The sequence below is a fragment of the Macaca thibetana genome, chromosome 13 (genome assembly GCF_024542745.1).
Source record: "Macaca thibetana thibetana isolate TM-01 chromosome 13, ASM2454274v1, whole genome shotgun sequence".
NCBI lineage: Eukaryota > Metazoa > Chordata > Mammalia > Primates > Cercopithecidae > Macaca > Macaca thibetana.
The window spans coordinates 66,643,073-66,667,048 of NC_065590.1; the positions used below are offsets into that span (position 1 = coordinate 66,643,073).

The 23,976-nt window shown below is 37.2% G+C and overlaps 1 long non-coding RNA gene across 10 annotated transcripts in view; it reads right to left on the reverse strand.

Moving 5' to 3' along the window:
- Window positions 1–2,673: 2,673 nt before the first annotated feature.
- Window positions 2,674–23,976, reverse strand: part of LOC126933577 (uncharacterized) — a 37,584-nt gene continuing 16,281 nt past the window's right edge. Inside the window, exons 3-6 of one of the 10 annotated variants that reach the window (XR_007718662.1) lie at window positions 19,704–21,797; window positions 15,018–16,579; window positions 9,496–14,866; window positions 2,674–4,630 (exon numbers count right to left, since the gene is read on the reverse strand). This is a non-coding gene — a long non-coding RNA (uncharacterized LOC126933577). Of the gene's footprint in view, window positions 4,917–9,495; window positions 16,580–19,703; window positions 21,798–23,976 lie in introns of all 10 variants that reach the window. The other 9 variants (XR_007718669.1, XR_007718664.1, XR_007718667.1 and 6 more) reach the window with 9 other exon arrangements.

The following is a 23,976-nucleotide window of genomic DNA, read 5'->3' on the forward strand; positions in this document are numbered from 1 at the left end:
CAAACTCTTTTATTGTAGGTAAGAAATTATAAAAATAAAATGTTTAATCCAACAAAGCAAATTTTAGATAAATGATGGAAATAGTTACTGTTATTAGTAAGGAAATATTTATTAGGGGAAATGAAAGAGCAGCATATTTAATCAATTAATATGTTAATATATATATTACAGAATTATTTTTGAATCCACATTTATTTTGAGAAAGTCTAATGCCTTTAACAAGAACACTTGTATTTTGCAATAAGTATAAAAATAAAAATGCAAAAAGGATGCTTATGTAATTTCTAATGCTAAAATAGCACTGAACTATATCATTGGTGGTATATAAAACCTTAAGAAATCATTTAATGATAATATTAACAAATATGGCATATCTTTCAGTCAGCTTGACACTACTCTAGACACAAGCATAATTTATGTTCCTTTGGTAAAATGCAGGGTAGAGTCTCTGATGTCTATAGTAAAATTAAGGTCAAGGACTTGGCAGAATATGTTACAGATTATAACAGATGTTCTCAAATTAAATCATATTTTTATTAACATCTATTGCGATGTTCAGTCCGTAGAACCTGGAATCACAGAATGATAGAACAAGTGGTAATATTTAGAGGCTAGTCATCCCATCATTTTAAAGGTGAAAAAACTGACAGTCAAATAAGGTTAAGTACTTAGCCCAAGGTCCCAGAGTTGGTTAGCAGCATTTGAATCAGAACTGAAGTCATATCTGCTATCACAGGTTATCTCTCATTTGCAACAAATGAAGAAATATTTTCTTTACATTTCAAAAATTTAGAATATATTATATTCTGTGGCAGTATTAAACTAAGGAATAGTAACACAATGAGCCACTGCATTATTTGGATCTTTTCTGATTCCTGCTCCTGAAAATTGCCCAATGTTATATTTTCTATTAAAGTCCAAATGGCAAGGAATGTTACCATTCACCAGACATCAAACAGATGTCAAACTAATATTAAATCTGCAATGCACATTAACAAAATTTCAGTAGTACCAAAGATCAGCAAATATTAGCACCATGCTAGCATGTGTGTGGTACCTTTTAAAATTCAGTTAATAAGTAAACACTTTCACAGTTGAGACGTTCACAAGATTTAACATTATCCAGAGTTTGGATGCAATGCTAAACTTCCATGAATCACAATACATTTGGCAAGAAATAGGCAAATATTACCCTAGCAAACTCAAAAACACCACAGTGAATTTCACATGTGTTCTTTTACGGATACATCAAGTTGACAATGCAGCAATAATGCATGTAGAAATATATATATGTATATATATGTGTATATATATACACACACACATACATACACACATACAACACATATAAATATATACACATAGATATTTATGCTAAATATATACACATAGATATTCTAAATATTTTAGAATATATATAATATTCTAAATATATATATATATATATATTCTAAAATGTCATAAATTTTTCACTTGTGATTTTTAAGACCTTATCATAGACAGACTGGGAATTAGAATATCCAAGTTCTTTTATAATCCTTTATAATCTGTTACATATCATGTCAGGAGGAATTCTGGCTTTAGCTTTTTTTTTTTTTTTTTTTTTTTGAGACGGAGTCTCTCTCTGTCGCCCAGGCTGGAGTGCAGTGGCGCTATCTCCGCTCACTGCAAGCTCCGCCTCCCAGGTTCACACCGTCCTCCTGACTCAGCCTCCCGAATAACTGGGACTACAGGCGCCCGCCACCATGCCCGGCTAATTTTTTGTATTTTTAGTAGAGACGGAGTTTCACCCTGTTGGCCAGGATGGCCTCAATCTCCTGACTTTATAATCCGCCCGCCTCGGCCTCCCAAAGTGCTGGGATTACAGGCGTGAGCCACCGCGCCCGGCCTGACTTTAACTTTCAGTGGCAAACTGCGATAGATTTTGCAGAGTCCAGACACAGAATCTGGGGAGAATACAAGTGAGTTTCATGCCAGTCATAAAGCTGTAGGGCTAGTTATACCTCTCCACATTAGCTAATAACCTAATAGTTAAAATATACGCCTCTGTTGTGCTCTTCTACTTTTTATCATTGAGCCAGATCAAGAGTATATCTCACTGTCTTAACTTTACTTCAGAGGTCCTCAAACTTGTATGGGTTTCAGAATTTCTTGAGGAACTTGATAAAAGTAAAAAACCTCAGGCTTTATCCTACTTTGAGAAGGCTGGGCCTCTGTGGGCTTTGTGACCTCAACCAGTGATTAAGATAGGCACCAAATTTGAGAAGCACTACTTTAGTGCATGCTCTTAATGTTGACTTCCAGATCATTTCATTTTATTTTAATTGCTCTTCTGATTACAGTTTCTTTCTGCATCAACTCATTCTTCATCCAGTCAATAAATCTTAATAAGTTTGTTAAAAGTAATAATAATGATCATGATAATGACTGTTTATCACAACAGAGAAAAGTCTAAATTTCCTATGGTGCATTTAAGGCCGTTTCAAGACTTGCCCTTTACAGTCTTCTCCCGCCACAGTTTCATCGCTCAGAATGACTTGCACTTTCCCCTAATGCAAAATGATTTCTCAGAGTCTGAGTTTTCTTATATTCACACATTCTTTCAAAAATTATTTACTGAGCTCTTACCACCTATACAGCACTGGATCTAACATTGAGGCTAAAGTAGTGAAGAGATGGAAATCATGCCAGTTCTCAAGAAGTGAAAAACGTAAGAACAACAAACACATTTAACTTCATTGGAATTGAGATAAATACTATAAAGAGTAACTATAGGGTGTCATGAGAGCATATAACAGGGAACTCATTTGGTCTAGGAATTTTCATGGGAAGCATTCTCAAGGAAGTCATTTTTGAGCTAATGCTTAGAGTATGGGTATAAATCACCAACATAAATGACAGGTGGTTCAGAGGAACGTTAAAGACAGAGAATAGAATGTGCAAAGGTCTTGGAGTCAAAGAAGAATAACTTTTCAATGAAGTAAAAGTAGATTATATAAGTTAACATAAAAAAAGAGAAAGTCAGTAGCTAGAGATAAAGTTCACGAAGTGGGCAGTCTATGTAAGAACTTGTTAGCCATTTTTTTCTGTATCCTAGGGAAAATTGGGAGTGAAAAAATAGTTGTAAGCAGAGAATTGTCTCAGATTTGCATTTTAAAAGATCATTCTGACCCCAGTGTAGAGAATGGATTAGATGATGAAAAGCACAGATGATATACTACTTTACAGGAGACTATTGCAAGCAGCCTGGAAGAAAACAGCTGGTGATTGGGTTAGACTTTACACATTAGAGTGGAAGTAAGAAAAATGTTGAGGGAGGACAGATTGAACATATGCTTTTCATTCTACTCAGATAATCATGTTTTTCCCCATCTCTCTCATGGTTTCATCCACAATGCCTAGGTTAAATTCAGGGTTCCCTTAGCATTGAGTATTTACTATTGCTACATTTTAAATATTGGTTATACACCTTTCTCCTATACTACAATATAATTTTCTTTCTTTCTTTCTTTTCTCTTTCTTTCTTTCTTTCTTCTTCTTTTTTTTTTTTTTTTTTTTTTTTTTTTGAGATGGAGTTTCGGTCTTGTTGCCCAGGCTGAGTGCAATGGTGCGATTTCGGCTCACCGCAACCTCTGCCTCCTGGGTTCAAGTGATTCTCCTGCCTCAGCCTCCTGAGTAGCTGGGATTACAGGTATGTGCCACCACGCCCAGCTAATTTTGTGTTTTTAGTAGAGACAGGGTTTCTCCATGTGGGTTAGGCTTGTCTTGAACTCCCAGCCTCAGGTGATCCACCAGCCTCGATCTCCCAAAGTGCTGGGATTACAGGTGTGAGCCACCGCACCTGGCCTAGAATATAAATTATTAAGGGCACATGAGTGTTTTATGTGTCTCTTATTTCCACTGCCTGACTGATTCTATGTTTAATAAATATTGTAATGAATTGACCATGAGTTGACCAACCATGTGATCTTAGGCAAGTTAACCTCTGTAGATCTCCATTTTATCACTTAATAAGTAATCTCATCCCCTCGCCCACTGTGAGCCCTTTCAGCCAAATCCTGGCAGGAAAATATCATTTTCTTGGCACGAAAGGTATACTAAAGTCGAATTGGACAGGTCCCAGCAGGAAAGATTCAACTGAAAAGTAGTTAATCAAGGAACTTTTTATTGATGTTGGGGCAAGGTTCAGGAACCAACAAAGTTCAGGGACTAACAATATATGAGGCACTCAGGAACTCTGATGTCAGGAAACCTTTATCACCCGTACACAGAAAGAGATAAGGGCAGAGAACAGTGTTCATGAAGCCTAGTTGAGGGATGGAGCTGTGGATACGGGCCTGTCCAAGAGTAATTGTGGCCATAATAAGAACAGTCACTACTAGGACCATGGCAGGTAATGAGATGTGAGTGGGAGGTACACCAATCTTCCTCTTGTACACCAATCTTCCTCTTGTACACCAATCTTCCTCTTGTACACCGATCTTCCTCTTTTCCCAGCTGTCGATTTCTTTCCAGCCTCTCATTGGCTGAGCACATTTGAAAGCCAACTGGCAAGGAAATCCAGGTGATTTTGCTTTTGAGGTCAGTCTTCCAGGCGACTGAGCAAAGTATAGGAAAAGGAAGGATGGATCTAGGGAGGCATATGGGGAATAATGAGAAAGAAAGAAAAGATTTATACAACTAACTCTTCAAGAAAACCATGAGATATTGAATTTAGTGGACAAAGAAGTGAGTCTAATGAATAATAATGTGGGCCAGATATGAACAAAAATAAGAACATGGAGTGCTGAGACATGGGATTACAGAACCATGGAAATAATGGCAAGAAAGGATGAAGGAACTGAGCAAAGGGAAAGACAATCTTGCCAGAGGCTCAGGCCGGAATCTTTTGTCATCTTTCACATTTATGTCCACATCTGTATTTGAAGAGCAATAAGAACCTTTCCAGTCAAAAACTTAAGTGACCTCAATATTAACGTAAGTTTATGTAATGCTATTTTAACTGTAATAAGATACCTTTCTACCACTACAACTCAGAGACTCACGTCTCATATACTCTATTGAAAATGAAACCACCTTTGCAAAATTATAACTGAGGAAATTAAGACAGAAAGAAATCAGACCTAACTGACTCTATCTTGCTTCTAACCTTTAAGCTGTCCTTGCTCATTCCTGGGCATAGGCCGAACTAACTTTGGGAAGGAATTCAGTTCATGGTTTGACTCTGAAACAAAATTGATAACAGCCGTTTCCCAAAAAGACCCCCTTCTTATCTGAGGTGAAGTCTGCCTTTGCAGGACTAACAAATTAGCTACAAGATTAAAAATTACAATTTAGGGGTCATGCAGCCTCTGGTTCCAAGAGTCTGAACCTCCTTAAATTGCTCCTGGAGATAACACCACTATTGTAAAACCTAAGATGAATGCTTGAGATATTTTGCAGACCCTGCACTCCATGGATCAGCTCACACCACCCAGACCAGTAATCTGACCCAAAACAGAAGACATTAAGAAAACCTAACTTCAATCCCCTATGATTCCATCTCCAACCTGACCAATCAGCACTCCTCACTTCCCAAGCCCCTACCTGCCAAATTATCTTTAAAAATTCTGATCCCCAAATGCTCAGGGAGACTGATTTGAGTAATAATAAAACTCTGGTGTCCCACATAGTTGGCTCTGCATGAATTACTCTTCCTCCATTGCAATTCCCCTGTCTTGGATAAATCAGTTCTGTCTAGGCAGCAGGCAAGGTAAACCCTTCAGGCAGTTACAAAAACTCTATGATCTAGGAGTATGAAACCAAATGAAATTTGGTATATCCAATATCAATTGAAAGATTATTCATATTAATACACATAATTACTATTGATCTACTATCTACAGATAAGTTACTCTTTGTTGGGGGAGATTAGAAACTTTATAGATCTCCCTCTCTCGTACTATAAAAACAACACATAGATGATATTGTAATGCACAACTGTCTGGAAGAGCACCTGTGGCTTAAAGAGAAACATAACACAAGTAACACACCCTACATGGCACAGATAGAAAGTGGAAAAACCAGGGTTTACACTCAAGTCTCTGATTCTGCTGCTCTTAGTCTTTCTTCTGTATATCTAGTCTAATGAAGCAATGGAGCTGCCTATAGATTAAAGAAGTAATATTGATAAGTTCTATGTTTAGCTATAAGAACACTAATGGAATTTTCTAATTACTTGGGAAAAACATCAGAAGAAATTGAAATGTTGAGCTAATTGGTTTGTGGAAATGAGATAGCTTGGTTAGGCAATACTACATTATATCCAATGGGTGTTTATTATGGAGGGAGATAAGCCTCACCTAGAGTACTTGGGAGAGCAGGCTGGACCTGAAAAGTGTGGTTTCCACAGAATGGAAAGATTGGTGGTGAGATTGTAAAAGGAGCTATTTAGCCATGAGCAACTGTTCTTAAGAAGGTGTGCTTTGTAAGTCTCCCTTCCCAGAAACCACATATATTTATTTGCATTATTTACCTACTTGTTTTATTGACTCATACAATTGCTTATTTAATTTAAATTTTCTACATCCCATGCCCACTTGTAGGTTCTGGAAGATATACAGTCAAAATAACACAGTCCTTCACCTCACAGAGTTTTTATCTGGTGAGAGACACAGAGTCATGCCCCAGCAAATGTAATCCTGTATGACAGGTGCTAGGATATTTGCTGAGGATGCTTTGGATGTACTGATTAAAAAAAAAAAAAAAATCTTTATCATTAAAAGTTTGGGAACATTCCTTTTAAAGACCTTGAAGGATGAAAATTAACTGGGTGGAGAAAAAAAATACGATTTTAAGTAGAAAAAATGACACCTATGGAGGTGTTGAGGACAGAAGCAAACTTTTTTTTTTTGTAATCACTTTGATTTACTGCAGAAACCTCAAAGGCTTTTACTGAATAGCTAACAGGGGCTATGGTATGTATACAAAAGAGTCCTCTTTTCAAAGAATAGCAATCAGTTTCTATTTTCTGTTCATTCCAATAAAAGCTGATGTTCCTGATGGTTTTGAAAGAACATGAATACTTTTCTGTGTGAGCCACTTTATGTGAATGAATGTATTTAAAAAGTTTAGGCTGGGTACGGTGGCTCATGCCTGCAATCCCAACACTCTGGGAGTCCGAGGCAGGTGGGTCACTTGAGCTCAGGAACTTAAGACCAGCTTGGGCAACATGGTGAAACCCTGTGTCCACCAAAAATACAAAAATATCAGCCAGATATCGTGGCAAGCACTTGTAGTACTAGCCACTCGGAAGGCTGAGGTGGGAGGATTGCCCAAGACCAGGAGGTGGAGGTTGCAGTGAGCCGAGGTCACACCACTGTACTCCAGCCTGGGCAACAGAGTGAGACCTCATCTCAAATAATAAAATAAATTAAAATTTAAATTTAAAAAAAGTTTAAATGACAAGACAAAACAGATAGCTGTCTTGTATACGATAGATCTTACAGTGTGAGATGGGGCATTTTTTTTTTTTTTTTTTTTTTTTTAAGACAGAGTCTCACACTGTCACCCAGGTTGTAGTGCAGCAGCACGATCTCCGCTGACTGCAACCTCTGCCTCTCTGATTCAAGCAATGCTCCTGCTTCAGCCTCCAGAGTAGCTGGGATTACAGGTACCCACCACCATGCATGGCTAGTTTTTTGTATTTTTAGTAGTGACGGGGTTTCACTATGTTGACCAGGCTGGTTTTAAACTTCTAGCCTCGTGATCCACTGGCCTCAGCCTCCCAAAGTGTTGGGATTACAGGCATGAGCCACCGCGCCCAGCCTGGGGTATTCTTTTTTTTTTTTTTTTTTTGAGTCAGTTTCTCTCTCTGTCTCCCATGCTGAAATGCAATGTCATGATCACAGCTCACTGGAGCCTCAACCTCCTGGCTCAAGCGATCCTCCCACCTCAGCCTTCCGATCCTCCCACCTCAGTCTTCTGAGCAGCGGGGGCTACAGGTGCACACCACCATGCCCCACTAATTTAAAAAATATATATCTAGGTGGGATCTTGCTATGTTGCCTAGGCTGCTTTTGAACTCCTGGTCTCAAGCCATACTCCCACCTCAGCCTCCCAAAGTGCTCAAATTACAAGCATCAGCCACCATGCCTAGCCAACAAGATTTTCTTTATGTTATGTGAACTCTAGTTTTGCAAGATTTTAATAAGTATTCCATGAAGAAAAAGAAATGTAGTCAAAAAAATTTGGGAAGTACTGGGTTAAACACCTGAGGTCAAGAGTTCCCTGGCCAACATGGTGAAACACTGTTTCTACTAAAAATGCAAAAATTAGCCAGGCGTAGTGGTGGGCCTCTGTAATCCCAGCTACTCAGGAGGCTGAGGTAGGAGAATTGCTTGAACCCAGGAGGCAGAGGCTGCAGTGGGCCAAGATTGTACCATGGCACTCCAACCTGGGTGAGAGAGTAAGATCCCATCTCAAAAAATAAATTAAAATAAATAAAATAAATAATGAAAGATGCTTAATGGCATGATATACATTACAATATATACCATAATATGTTAAGTGCCATTTACCTAAGTGTGTTTCTCATACAACATCTACTGTAAAATGTTCCAAAGTTAAATATATTTAAGGAATGTTGCACCCTTTCTTCTTTCAGAATGCTTCTTTCAGAAATGTATGATAGTATTAGAACATTAAAGACTCCAACAAGTTCTGGAAGAGGCAAACATTTTGATATGAGTGGAGAGGAAGGTGCTTATGGCACAGGGATGGAAGATAAACCCCGAGAAGCAGGCAATGCCAGATCTTGAAGGGGTTTGCATACTTTGCTCAGGAATCTGACCATAACCATGAATCTGTGGGAAGCGGCTGAATGATTTAAACCAGAGGAAAGATAAAATCAGATGCAAGCTTAGTAAAGACCACATTGGATGCAATGTGAAAGGGAGCAAGGAAGACCTCCAGGCAGAAGGCCCAGAGACCAGTTGAATAGGTTGGTTCCAAACCTGAGTGATTGTGTAAGTGGTTACGATAATTACTGATAAGGGAACAGAGGAATAGGAGCAGGCTGAATTAGATAAAATAAGGACATTTCAACTTAATTATTTTCCCGTAAGTTCTCATCCTCTTTCCTTTAACATGTTAAGAAATAAAAAAGGATATATATATACACACACACATATATATAAATAAAATTAATAAAGAGTATATATAGTTGTGGTATGTTAATTTTTTGGCCCTGAACCTAACATAGGCTCCCAGGGAACTGCGTTTATTTACATGCACAGAAGAGGCAGAGAAGAACCAATCTAGCCCTTAGCGACAAGAGTGGTGATAGTCACCCATTCTCACCTCTTGCTCACTAATCCCACCTCCCATGATGTCCAAAAATAAGAAGGCACCTCTTCACACTCACTTAGTGACAATAGTTGCAGGAAAAGAGACCTAAGTCTTTATTAGGAATGAATGAACTCACCAAGAGTATGGTTTTTACTTTGGTACACTTACCTTTTGTCAAGTAGTGTCTGTTATGCCAAGATCCACACTAGCAGGCAGCATGCAGGAGGAAAAAGCAGCTTCTCTGCCACTTCGGAATGGATTTCTTTCCTACCTCACTGAAGATAAGGGACATTATTGATTTTATTAGGGTAGTTCAATTAGCAGAGCAAACAGATTTCTAGACTGGAGAAAAGGCTAAATGACTTTTGTCTTTGATCTAGAGAAATTACCTAGGCAACCAGCACTTCACTTTCTGTCATAAATAAGCCTGGTGGTGAGTGATGTGTTATTTAAATGAGTGAGTCCCAAACCTAGGTGAGTCTGATGTGGTTTGCGAACCACTGGTACAAATATAGATCATAGGAAGCTTTTTAAATGCATGTAATTCATTTGGCCAGAAAAAGGGGGGATAAACACAACCCAGGAAAAATACGTGGAATCAAGCAAAATGTATATCTCAGTAAACAATGTGCGGCAATTTGAAGAAAATATAATAATGTTGTAATAAACAATGCTTGATGACAAAAATGTTAAAAATGTTTGGTTATTTTAAGGCATGAGTCAAATGAGTTAACAGTACCAACCAATTATAACACTTATTTATTTATTTATTTATTTATTTATTTATTTTTTACTCTTCTGTAGCAAGCAGTGTTCTTTGGCTGCAGCATGAGAAGCAGACTCTAAGCAGAAAATAAAAATTGTGGAAAGTCATAGTGTGGTTTATAGGAATAAAGGGTAAGAAAATAAAGAAGCTGAGTAGAGACACGGAACGTTTAACTCTAGAGATGTGAGTAGCGGTACCAGACAGAAGTTTCTCACAGGAGGACAGTGAGAAAAACGAGCTTCTTTTTAAGTCAAGTGACAGCTTTTATCAATGATATTAAAAGAGGAAAGACCCTGCATGATGAAGAATGGTATTTAAGAAAGGGAAAACATGTGCTTTAGAACTCCTGAAGCAGAGTTGATCAACATGCTTGTATTTAGAACTGATTCCTTAATAAATTATACTTATATAAAATTGGAAACAGTCCAATGAGTATTCTATACAGAGAGTATACCAGCCAGTCATGGTGACTCACTCTTGTAATCCCAACACTTTGGGAAGCCAAGAGAGGGGATCACTTTTAAGCCAGGACTTTGAAACAAGCCTGGACAACATAGTGAGACCCCATCTCTACAAAAAAATTAAAAATTAGCTGGGCATGGTGGCACATGCCTGTGGTCCTAGTTACTCAAGAGGCTGAGGTGGGAGAACCGTTTGGGCCCAGGATTTTAAGGCTGCAGTGCACTATGATCACATCACCGCACTCCAGCCTAGGCAACAGGACAACACCATATCTCTGATTTATTTTATTTATATGTGTATATATATATATATATATACACACACACACACACACACACACACACGTACTATATATACACACACACTATACACACACACACACACACCTTAAAAGAAGGCAGCATGAGGAGTAATAATAATACTTGAAAAAAACCTGGATATGCTACCTTTACATTCATCAAAGTAATGCAAAAAGGCAGATAGAGTGCAATGATAAACTTACTAAGGCTGGCAAGCTACAAGAGGTGATTGGAGGAAAAATAGAAGCAGCAAACTTAGCTTGTAAGTGGAAAAATAAAACTTGCTTTGGTCAGAATTTAAAATGAACTCAAAATTAATTCTTTTTGATGTGTATGAAATCTTATTAAAATGAATACCATTTACTGGATTATGACGATAATCAACCCTAGTCAATGGATTATTTTACTTAACTGCTATTTAGTTCAACAGAAATTTCAGACAGTAATTTTGATGATGCTTTGGTATTGTCATAGAATTAAATCCAAAAGCCTTTATGATACAATGATAGAGTTTATAAGAGTAATTGCATGAGTAGTATGCCATTTTCCTAATACCATAGTAGAGAGAGTATTTTCATTGTGGGGCCTAGTACTCAATTATATACTTATTATCTATTTGGCTTTAAGCAGGCATTTTAGCCTTTTTGATCCTTAATCTCCTCATACACATGGAGACTAGTAAATAATTACTAGACCTGCCTATTTCACAGGTTTGTGAAGTAAGTCAGGCAAAATTATTGGTGGTAAAATCACTTTGGAAACTATACAGCATCCTACAAATGTAAGGACCAATTATATTTATGTTGACGTATTATTTAATAATGAGCACTAGGAGAAATGTAATGCTTTGAATTTCCTTACTAGAGATGATAAAAGCAGTATTCATAGAATTCAAGTTCATAACCATCACTTGGAGTAATGCTTCGCAAACCAAAACAACTTTTTTAAAGTTACCTTCAATGTATTAAGTATATATTGTATGTTGTTAAAAAGTAATTTGAGTCTGTCATGCATGAATCTTCACAAGCAATTTCTTTCTTAAGACCATGTGAAAAAAACACAATTTTTAAAAAAAGCTGCAAGCCTGGGCAACCTAGTGAGATGCTGTCTTTACTTTTTTTTTTTTTTTAATTAACCAGGCATGGTGGCATGTGTCTGTAGCCCCAGCTACTGGGAGATTGAGGTGAGAGAATCACTTGCAGGTTGAGGCTGCTGTGATCTTGCCACTGCACTCCATCCTGGGCAACAGAGAAAACCCTGTCTCAAAAGAAAAAAAAAAAAATAACTGCAGTTGCAACAACACCATTGACATGACAAAGCATGAGCATAATTAATACTGCATACAAATATAATCTCAGAATATTAGAAGCGGGCTCACTGCTCAATTGTTCAGAAAATGATAGGGTATGTTCCTTTTGGGTCAAATGACTGAGAATTTTTTAAAAATGCCCTTAAATAGAAACTGCACTGTATTTTTATCTAGAGAAAACAGTCTGTGGGAACCACCTTCTCCCACCCATGTCTTAGCAGTGGGAACTAGTGTCACAGACCAGGACTATTTACTGATCCCTGTGGCAACAATGTGCTTTATCTTGCATAAAGCCTAATATCATAAGAACTCCATTGTACTTTAGTACAGTATCTCATCCCTAAAACAAAAACCTTGATGTGAAATATAAATGCTTCAATAGAATATTATTAAATAAAATATTACTATAATGCCAGAGAGTCTTACGCAGTCTCTTCACCAGATGTCATTTTGGAACAAACCCTCTGCCATTTCTGAGTAAAAGTCACTGGACCCTTCAATGAAGTGATTCAATTAAAGTCATCCCTTTTAATTTGTTACAGAGAGCATTCAATGGAGTATAGGAATGTCAGAGCTGGGGCTTTTAATGGTGTCCTAGACACATGTAGCAACACTTCATGGAGACACTGCCCAGGTGCCTCATTTCCCTAGGTTTGGGGACCATTCCCCTGTTATTTTTCAGGCTCACAATAAGAAACTGAAGTTAGCCAAATTGCTAAAAACTTCACCTACGGTGAGACCTGGTCACTTTCCAGATTTCTTGACTTGTTAAAGCACACTGACTAAGATGCCAAATGTCTACACATGAAGACTGAGTTAGATCCATAAATTGCTTCCGGGTTCTGAAAAGAAAAATGCTGTATGAATACTAAGCAGTGATATTATCAGTTTATCTTATGGCAATATCTGCACTTTTCAAGCCTACAGGATTATACACATTTTAATAAAAGTAGTGTTCTACAGAACTTACTTTCATACAACTACATTATATTTTTATGTTTGAGAGAATGTAGGTGGTAGTACAGATATTCTATTTTCTTTTGACGTCTTCCCTCCAATGTTTCAAATGCATTAATACTCAGCGGGTGAAACTGAAATACATTTTATTCTTCAGAATCATTCCCTTGTAAGATCTCAAATGATTGTTAAATCAGGGTTGAGTGAGCTGCAACTGGATATGTCATTCATTGATTTTTTTTTTTTTTTTAAGTAGAGATTTGACATTTCTATGCATGTTAACACCCTCTTTTGGTAATAAAACACTCGAGGCCAACTCTTTCTCTGTTCTATCTTGAAGACCTGCTGTTCTTTCTAATTTTTTAAGTGCTTCATGAACAAATAAAGTAACTTGACATTGTTGTTAAGAGGAGTGTTTCAATACCCTGGACCCGCTGATTATGCTCTGAATAATTGGCCTCGCTTTTTGTATTATAAAAGCAACTACATGAAAAAGAGCCTTACATCTAAGCATAGAAGAGTTTCAACAAGTGTAAAGGCTTCCCAGTCTCCAGCTTGCCTCCCAAGGTTCTAAAATAAGTGCTTAAAAATGGCATTCTCTAATGAGACTGCTAGTTGGGGAGGATTGGGTGAAGAAAATAAGTGGATTTTAATCTCCCAGAAGCCAAGAACTTCATCTTATTTACAGTTGTACTCCATGTTGTGATGGGCCTCATCAGTGTCTTACTTAGTTACAGGAACCAAAACAGAAAAAGAAAAACAAACTATTTCTGAATCATCAGATTGTCTTTTTTGTAATATAAAGAGGAGGGAAGGTTTTCCAAATGAAAATTATACTGGTAAGAAATCCTAAATGAAGCACAAAATATGAGTTTAGGGAATACTGCTTATGTAGTTATGTGTCTGTCTATCTTTCTATGTCTATGATATTTGTGTGTGACATATGAGGTATGACTATAAAATAGGGAGGCTTAAAAAGCATACATTTTGGACAGTTCATTTGTGTGGCAGTGTGGTTTAACTAAATAAAGTATGCTAAAGTGCTTTGCAAACTGTAAAGTATTATCCAAATATGACACATTGCAATTATAGTTTGTCCTGCAACACATATTTATTGAGTAATTCCTAATGTCTATATCAATAAAATAACTACATTGGTAGAAACCAGGAAGAATACGACGACTTAACCCATAACCATAAAACTACGGAAAAGAGAAAACAACTAATATAAACATTGATGACTGACCATAGAGGAAACATGTAATAAAGAATACTTAACCAGGAGGCATGCTTACCTGTCCAACATACAAGCTGGCTTTGTAATATATTAAATATTTTATTCTCAATTGTAATATATTGAATCTTTTATTCTCAAAGAGCCACTTTATCATTGTAATTTCAAAGCATAACAACGCAGAAGTTTTCATTAAGAACAAGAATAAATGGAAGGACCTTTTCTGTCCCTCATAAACAATATCACAATCTGTGGATGCAGTGTAAACATGGCGGCAAAAAGAGAAGAGAGATGAAACTTTCAAGACAGCTGTCAGTAACTGCCTACCTGGAGTGACTATTGATTATGTTCCCATTTATTCTCAGCTTAAATCACTCAGTCTCGCAGTTGGACAACACCTCTCATTCCAAATAAACCTTCAGTTCTTGACTGTTCCATATCAGGTAGCTGCCTTTTCCAGTCATTTCTTGATCAGAACACACACATTGCTTTGAGTTTTTCCTCTTTACATCCTTGAAACAAATGCATATGCACAGGGATGACACATTTTGGAACACTATGAAACACCTTCCAGAACTTACCAGTGTTATTTCACTCTGTAACAAGTTAAAAACAAATCACAATGACTAATGCTGTCACTGATGAGCTATAGTTGCCATTTACCTCTATCTGTGGATAAGAAAATTGTCGAGTATTTTGGCCCAGAGATTCACTTCCTCTGTCAAATGTGGTTAAAATTTTACATGCGGGATGAAAAAAACAAAGAAAAACAGAGTGATTTACTGAGCTTGTTTTCCCTCAGAAAGCAGCCTCATTAAAGTAGTTTGTTGACAGTTCTAAACTATCTCAAGATAAGCACTGGTTTGGAAAAATATATGTCTCCATGTAATGTCTGTGCATTTTTTAAAGAAACCATTTGTACTTTTTCCTGTGTTGATAAATAGCATAGATGTCATGTTTAATACTCTATGGGCTCAGGTGGCTGTGATGAGTCTCCAGACCTGCTTAGCTCCTAAAACATGTTTAATAACATGGCATTTTTGCAGCCTTTGATTTTCCTTTGGTACCAATGGCTGAGTGAGTACTGAGAGCTACCCTGCCTTATCGGGCTCACCATCACTACCCAACTATCCCAAATTAGTACCAAACTAACCTCTCTTATTCAGTCTAACTTTAACTAACTTAACAGGATGTCTCCTTATTTATCAGTGTCTTTAAATCACCCTCAGAACAAAATGTTCCCTGGAATTCAACTAGGCCACTGAGAGAGAATGCTCAGGTGTTCCAACATTTTCTCTCCACTCACTTGCCCAACAGTTCCAATCAAAATATCTTTAAATTGCCTACCTTTTTTTTAGCTCATCTCTTCAAGCTCTTTCCATTACAACTCAATGAAACAAAATGCAAAACAAAGAACTAACATGCAAAAAAATTACTTTTCTTCATTGTATTTTATTTAGCATGAATGTCTCTGCCTGTTCTATAGAGATAGGCCCATGGACACAATCAGACCTAACTAGGCTGTCTGCATAGGAAGCTAGAATAAACATTAAATGATACATTAGTATAAATAATTAGTAAAGGCTTTCAGCACTGATTTTTATAGTCAATATCCAATGACAAATAATCTCATTAACTGTACAATATGAATGAATTAAGGGAAATATCATTTCACAAATATTTAGGAACTTATTTAAGAATAATAATACTATGTTGGGTACTATAAACAGATTATAAATTTCACAATAGCTGCAGTTCCTGAGCTCAGGAATATGGTAATTCAGTTAAAAGGGAGGATCTCCAGTTCCAATAGAGAGCAGAAATAATTGAACGCTGGGGTTTTTCTGTTTTGTTTGCTTTGTTTTGATTTTTTTAAATGAGTTATAGACTTAAATTCTTTTTGTCTTCTCCTAGAGGGAGGTCCCTTTGTACCACACAAAGGCAAAAGAGTCTCAGTAGGGCTGTCTATTCTATTGTTCAGGGGCTCATAAATAGAAGCTTGAGCAATATCCTTGCAAATAAAGAGAAAATATTTCTTGCAGATCATGAGACATGAGTTTGGAACAAAGTGGAGGCAAGAGAGCCTCTCATTTACCATGACACAAAAGGGCAAAATTAAACTCTGTGAGGAAATTTAAAACTCAGGTGAGTTTACCAAGATCATCTCCATGGTTTCTGCCAGGTCACTTAGATCTAAATCCACAATAATGACTTGATCATTTAATCTGAAATACAAAAATACATAATGCATATTATCAAATGTTTTAACAATACCAACAATACATGAATTAAATATTCCTGTTATTTAAGGCTATTAGAATTATTTAAGAGACTCCTGGATGCTATCTCTTATGGTAACTACAATGATTCCGGTTTCCAATGCTTTGGGCAGAATTTAAAATGCAAGTGATCGTATAAGCATGACTATCTGAAACCTGAGCACTTCATTCTGACCAGCGATTACACACCACTATATCTCTCTTTCTCTTCCTTCTTGTCTAGTATGTTTCATATTAGATTGAGTAGCTAACTTGGAAAGTAAGATGTCCCTTTAGGAAAAACAAAACTGTTAGGTATTTTCTTCCAGAGAGTGCCAAGTGAGAACTCAACAGACTACTTGTCTCTGCTAACATGTGACTTTATGATTACTCCAGTATTCTATCATCATCAGATCTCATCAACCAGGAAAATTAAATCTTATAGAAAACAGCAATCTTGATAATGTCACAACCCCTTCATTTAACACACCCAAAGTCAAAGTGCTGAGCTTGCTACCTGGGCACTTTGGTTTTATACCACTCCCTTCCATTACCCCAGGCTTCAGCCAAAGTAAACTCTTCACAATTGCCAAACAGATTCTGTACCATGTTGCTTCGTGGCTATTACTCAAACTCTTCTGTCCACGTGGAATTTCTGTATTCCCCCCTTTTTTTTTAGTTGACATGTCTTTTATTATTATTATAATACTTTATGTTCTAGAGTACATGTGCACAATGTGCAGGTTTGTTACATATGTATACATGTGCCATGTTGGTGTGCTGTACCCATTAACTCATTGTTTACATTAGGTATATCTCCTAATGCTAAATCTCCCCCTTCTCCCCACCCCACAACAGGCCCCGGTGTGTGATGTTCCCCTTCCTGTGTCTGAGTGTTCTCATTGTTCAATTCCCACCTATGAGTGAGAACATGTGGTATTTGGTTTTCTGTTCTTGTGATAGTTTGCTGAGAATGATGGTTTCCAGCTGCATCCATGTCCCTACAAAGGACATGAACTCAGCCCTTTTTATGGCTGCATAGTATTCCATGGTGTATATGTGCCACATTTTCTTAATCCAGTCTGTCACTGATGGACATTTGGGTTGGTTCCAAGTCTTTGCTATTGTGAATAGTGCCGCAATAAACATACGTGTGCATGTGTCTTTATAGCAGCATGATTTACAATCCTTTGGGTATATACCCAGTAATGAGATCGCTCGGTCAAATGGTATTTCTAGTTCTAGATCCTCGAGGAATCGCCGTACTGTCTTCCACAATGGTTGAACTAGTTTACAGTCCCACCAACAGTGTAAAAATGTTTCTGTTTCTCCACATCCTCTCCAGCACCTGTTGTTTCCTGACTTTTTAATGATCGCCATTCTAACTGGTGTGAGATGGTATCTCATTGTGGTTTTGATTTGCATTTATCTGATGGTCAGTGATGATGAGCATTTTTTCATGTGTCTGTTGGCTGCATAAATGTCTTCTTTTGAGAAGTGTCTGTTCATATCCTTTGCCCACCTTTTGAGGTGTTGTTTGTTTTTTCTTATAAACTTGTTTGAGTTCTTTGTAGGTTCTGGATATTAACCCTGTCAGATGAGTAGATTGCAAAAATTTTATCCCATTCTGTAGGTTGCCTGTTCACTCTGATGGTAGTTTCTTTTGCTGTGCAGAAGCCCTTTAGTTTAATTAGATCTCATTTGTCAATTTTGACTTTTGTTGCCATTGTTTTTGGTGTTTTAGACATCAAGTCTAAATGCCCATGCCTATGTCCTGAATGGTATTGCCTAGGTTTTCTTCTAGGGTTTTTATGGTTTTAGGTCTAACATTTAAGTCTCAAATCCATCTTGAATTAATTTTTGTATAAGGTGTAAGGAAGGGATCCAGTTTCAGCTTTCTACCTCTGGCTAGCCAGTTTTCCCAGCACCGTTTATTAAACAGGGAATCCGTTCCCCCTTTCTTGTTTTTGTCAGGTTTGTCAACTATCAGATGATTGTAGATGTGTGGTATTATTTCTGAGGGCTCTGTTCTGTTCCATTGGTCTATATCTCTGTTTTGGTACCAGTACCATGCTGTTTTGGTTACTGTAGCCTTGTAGTATAGCTTGAAGTCAGGTAGCATGAGGCCTCCAGCTTTGTTCTTTAGACTTAGGATTGTGTTGGCAGTGTGGGCTCTTTTTTGGTTCCATATGAACTTTAAAGTAGTTTCTCCAATTCTGTGAAGAAAATCATTGGTAGCTTAATGGGGATGACATTGAATCTATAAATTAGCTTGGGCAGTATGGCCATTTTCACAATATTGATTCTTCCTATCCATGAGCATGGTATGTTCTTCCATTTGTTTGTGTCCTCTTTTATTTCATTGAGCAGTGGTTTGTAGTTCTCCTTGAAGAGATCCTTTACATCCCTTGTAAGTTGGATTCCTAAGTATTTTATTCTCTTTGAAGCAATTATGAATGGGAGTTCATTCCTGATTTGGCTCTCTGTTTGTCTGTTATTAGTGTATAAGAATGCTTGGGATTTTTGCACATTGATTTTGTATCCTGAGACTTTGCTGAAGTTCCTTATCAGCTTAAGGAAATTTTAGGCTAAGACGGAGTCTCGCTCTGTCACCCAGGCTCGAGCGCAGTGGTGTGATCTCAGCTTACTGCGAGCTCCACCTCCTAGGTTCACACCATTCTCCTGCCTCGCCTCCCAAAGAGCTGGGACTACAGGCTCCCGCCACCATGCCTGGCTAATATTTTGTATTTTCAGTAGAGACGGGGTTTCACCATGTTAACTAGGATAATCTCAATCTGACCTTGTGATCCGCCCACCTCGGCCTCACAGTGCTGGGATTACAGGAGTGAGCCACTGCGCCCAGCCCCTCTGCATTCCCTTTTACCATTCATTCACTCAAGAATTCAGGGCATTTGTATTTGTTACTGGATCCATACCTGTCTAAATCCTACCCCTGCTTCAAGACCTAGAAATCTTATTCAAAACAATGAAATTACCCCATGAAATCTTCATTTATTCTTCTGATCAGAAATGGTTTATTCATCCATCCATTCACTCACTTATTCAAATAAATATTATATTAAAAACCTACTGTTGACTGGGCTCAGTGACTTATGCCTATAATCCCAGCACTTTGGGAGGCCAAGGTGGGTGGATCACAAAGTCAGGAGTTCAAGACCAGCCTCTCCAACATGGTGAAACCCCGTCTCTACTAAAAATACAAAAAAAAATTAGCTGGGCATGGTGGCACATGCCCTGTAATCCCAGCTCCTCTGGAGGCTGAGCCAGGAGAATTGCTTGAACCCAGGAGGCAGAGGTTGCAGTGAGCCAAGATCCTATTGTGTACTCAGTCCTAGTCATACATGTGATTGTATTGTATTATCTATCCAAATACTTACTGAAACTAGAAATCTATGGGGTAAGCATATAACCACCCTCTCTCAATCTCTTACATTTAATTCATCAACTCTCAAATTTCTTCATTAAATATATCTAGGATCTAAGGACTTCTTTTTACCTCTGCTGCCATGATCTTAAGCCATAATCAACCAAGATATCTTCAGAATTGTTCAATAGAATGCTAACTTTTCTCCTATATCTATCATTAAGACAACAGCATGAATGATCCTCTAAAAATGTAAATCTCATATTGTGCCTTTGCTTAAAATGCTTCATTGACATAATCCTAAATAATTTAAGAAGGTTCTTCTGAGAACTTTACATCTAAAATGAGACCCACAAGATTTACAGATGCTATTCAAAGCACTAGGGAAAAAATCAGTGACATCATCAATAGAGTGAAAAAGCAAGCCACAGAGTTGGAGAATATATTTATACCACTGGGCTTATTACAGAATTAAAATAATAATAAGAGGCATAATTGTCTGCTCCTCCACAACAGAGAGTTGAAGAATAACAAGTAACAGGGAACATAGCAAGATCCCAGTTTAAAGGATGCCCAATCTAAATAGGATAGGATGCAGAAAAAAACATAATGCCCAGTGTTAGGATATAGGACTGGATCTCACCAAGGACTGGTGATCCAAGTAGCACCAGTCAGTGGACTGAGAAGCTTAGTGTTTTAACTGTGTAAAGCTTCCATCTAAGAATACCAGCAAAGTTGAAGGGTTCCACTTCCTTCCAGACACCTCAGTGCTTAATCATAGAGTAGAAGAAAATGACTTCAGAGTTTCACTAGCTAGTATGCCACTTGGATAAAATAAAACTTGTTTTCCTAAAAATGAATGCAGGTATTGGAGGATGATACATGTTGTTAGAATCATGGCACGCAGTCATGGAAGACGAGATCACAATCTCACATACACAAAGAAGCTACATTTTAGACCCACTCATGTTAATATATAAATGAAATGATGCTTCATTTGCCATTTTGTGCCTTGTCCCTAGCTCCATGCCTGGAATCTTTCTTGACTATTTTCAGGTACCCTTGCTTTGGGGTTGTCTATAAGAGCAGTATACAGATGAGGGTGTTTGTGTAGCCCTGCAAAATTAGGGCTATGGTTATGTAGCCATCAATCTGTGGAGACCTCACAGAAAAGAGGAAGATGTGATTAAATGTCATTCAGTCAATCTGAAGGAGAAAGGTCAGATAGAAAAGCACATAGGTTGACATGAGGGAAAATTGAAAGTCAGAAGAAGAATCAAAGAAAATTTTGGAAGTTTATCTCCATAAATATTCACTGTAGACACCAGAGGCAGGAGAAGCCTACTCTCTACAGCATGCTTAGATTTTTAAGAGAATGAGCCAAGTTAGGAAAGTACCAGCCTTAGAACTAGATTAAATTAATACAGCTTTGTCAATAGAGCTATCTTTCCCATGAAAGATAATAAAAGAAAAAAAATGGTATATTATCTACAGTCTCTGGCTGAGGAAATTTAGGAGTAAAACATGCACTGAAAGTTGCATTTTAAAAAGGTTAATTGAGTTTTGATGTTAAGGTTTAGAGGTAAAATTAATCTAATTAAAAGGGACCAAAAAGGCAATGGCTCTCAACCCTGGTGGCACATAGAAAAATTGTGAATACCTTGACCATTTCTCTGAAATTCTGATTTAATTGCTCTAGGGAGGGCATCTGAACACAGTCCCAGTCCTCCTTCCTTCATTTTTACTTCCTTTCTTCTTCTCTCTCTTTCTGCAGCTATTTGGATGTAAGGTGATAAGGGCCTGAAATAGAATAGTAACAATCAAAATGGAGAATAAATTAACATAAAGAGACATTGTTAAGGGAAAATATGACAGCTATCTTGACTATTAAAACCTAGCTGGATTTAGGAAAAGAAATCTTTCAATACATCAATGAAAACTACAGTCTTACAAGGCTAGTGGTTTATTTTTCCATTAGAGAAAAGAGAGACAATGATGGTTAACAGTAAAGTAACCAAAATATTGACTAAATCACAAATTAGTATCAATAACAACAGCAAGCCCCCTCCTACCTCAAATTTCTCACTTACTGGTTTGAAAAAACTTTCTGGCTCCCCATTGGCTCTGGTAAATTCTAATCCCCTTAAGCTGTCATATAGAGCCTTTCTTTTATTTTTTTTATTATACTTTAAGTTCTGGGATACATATGCAGAACCTGCAGGTTTGTTACATATGTATACACATGCCATGGTGATTTGCTGCACCTATCAACCCATCATCTACATTAGGTATTTCTCCTAATGCTATCCCTCCTCTTACCCCCCACTCCCAACAGGTCCCGGTGTGTGATGTTTCCCTCCCTGTATCCATGTGTTCTCATTGTTCAACTCGACTTATGAGTGAAAACATGTGGTGTTTGGTTTTCTGTTTCTGTGTTAGTTTGCTGAGAATGATGGTTTCCAGCTTCATCCATTTCCCTGCAAAGAGCATGAACTAATCCTTTTTTGTGGCTGCATAGTTTTCCGTAGTGTATATATGCCACATTTTCTTTATCCAATCTATCATTGTTGGGCATTTAGGTTGGTTCCAAATCTTTGCTATCATCAAAGTGAACAGGCAACCTACAGAATGGGAGAAAATGTTTGCAATCTATCCATCTGACAAAGGAGTAATATCCAGAATCTACAAGTAATTTAAACAAATTCATAAGAAACAAAAACAAAAACAAAAAAAAACATCAAAAAGTGGGCGGAGAATATGAACAGTCAATTCTCAAAAGAAGACATTTTTGTGGCCAACAACCATATGAAAAAAAGCTCATCATCACTGGTCATTAAAGAAATACAAATCAAAACCATGATGAGATAGCATCTCATACCAGTTAGAATGGCAATCATTAAAAAGTCAGGAAACAACAGATACTGGAGAGGATGTGGAGAAATAGGAACGCTTTTATACTGTTGGTGGGAGTGTAAATTAGTTCAGTCATTGTGGAAGCTAGTGTGGTTCCTCAAGGTTCTAGAACCAGAAATACCATTTGACTCAGTAATCCAATTACTGGGTATATACCCAAAGGATTATACATCATTCTACTATAAAGAAACGTAACTGGATGGTACATCAATGCAGAGGAAATTTAACCTTGATCGAAATGTTTTTAGGAGAACAATAAATGTGGAGATTTACTATTGTTGATGATGAGGTCATTATGAATTCATACATTAGAAATGTAACTCAAGTGGAAAATGAACTTATATAGGATTCATTTGGAATGAATAGGAAAATATATTGAGATGAATGGGAAATTAAGCCTATATGGGATTCATTTGGGATATATTGGAAAAATCAGAGCAGAAGCTCTTTCCAAGAAAGAGACAATGGACATCATGGGAACAGTGTTGGAAAAAAAAATTCTACTGGATTCAAGAGATATTTGTAATGAGCTTAAGGAATTTGTGGTGACTTAAATGTTTAGTGGGTAGAGAATGAACGAATGTCACTGAAGTTTCCAGTTTGAGAGACTGAAAAGAGTGGTACCACCATTTGTAATGAATGAATCAATAATACAATGATAAATGGTTTAATTGGGAGAGAGCTAAGAAGTTTAGATTAGGATTTGTTTTACCACTGCAGTAGTTCCTGGAGAAAAGGTCAAATACACTCAGAACTGTAGAGTACACAAGGAAGAGTGTAGTAAAGAGAAACAGAGATTTAAAACTTCAAAGCTTATTCATTGTAGTTGTGATCATGAAAATTAATGAAATAAGAAGGGCAGAGAAAAAAATAGAAAAGAAGCTAGAATAGATGTTGAGTTTTGTACCTGACACCTAGTTGATCTTCAAGTCAGATATTAAAATTGAAAGTACAGGCCTATATTTTTTAGAAGAAAGCCATAAGAAAGTGTGGACCTGTAATTTGTAGATTAACTATTTTTAAATAATGACATAGATTTGGCCACATTTAACAAAAAATGTTATCT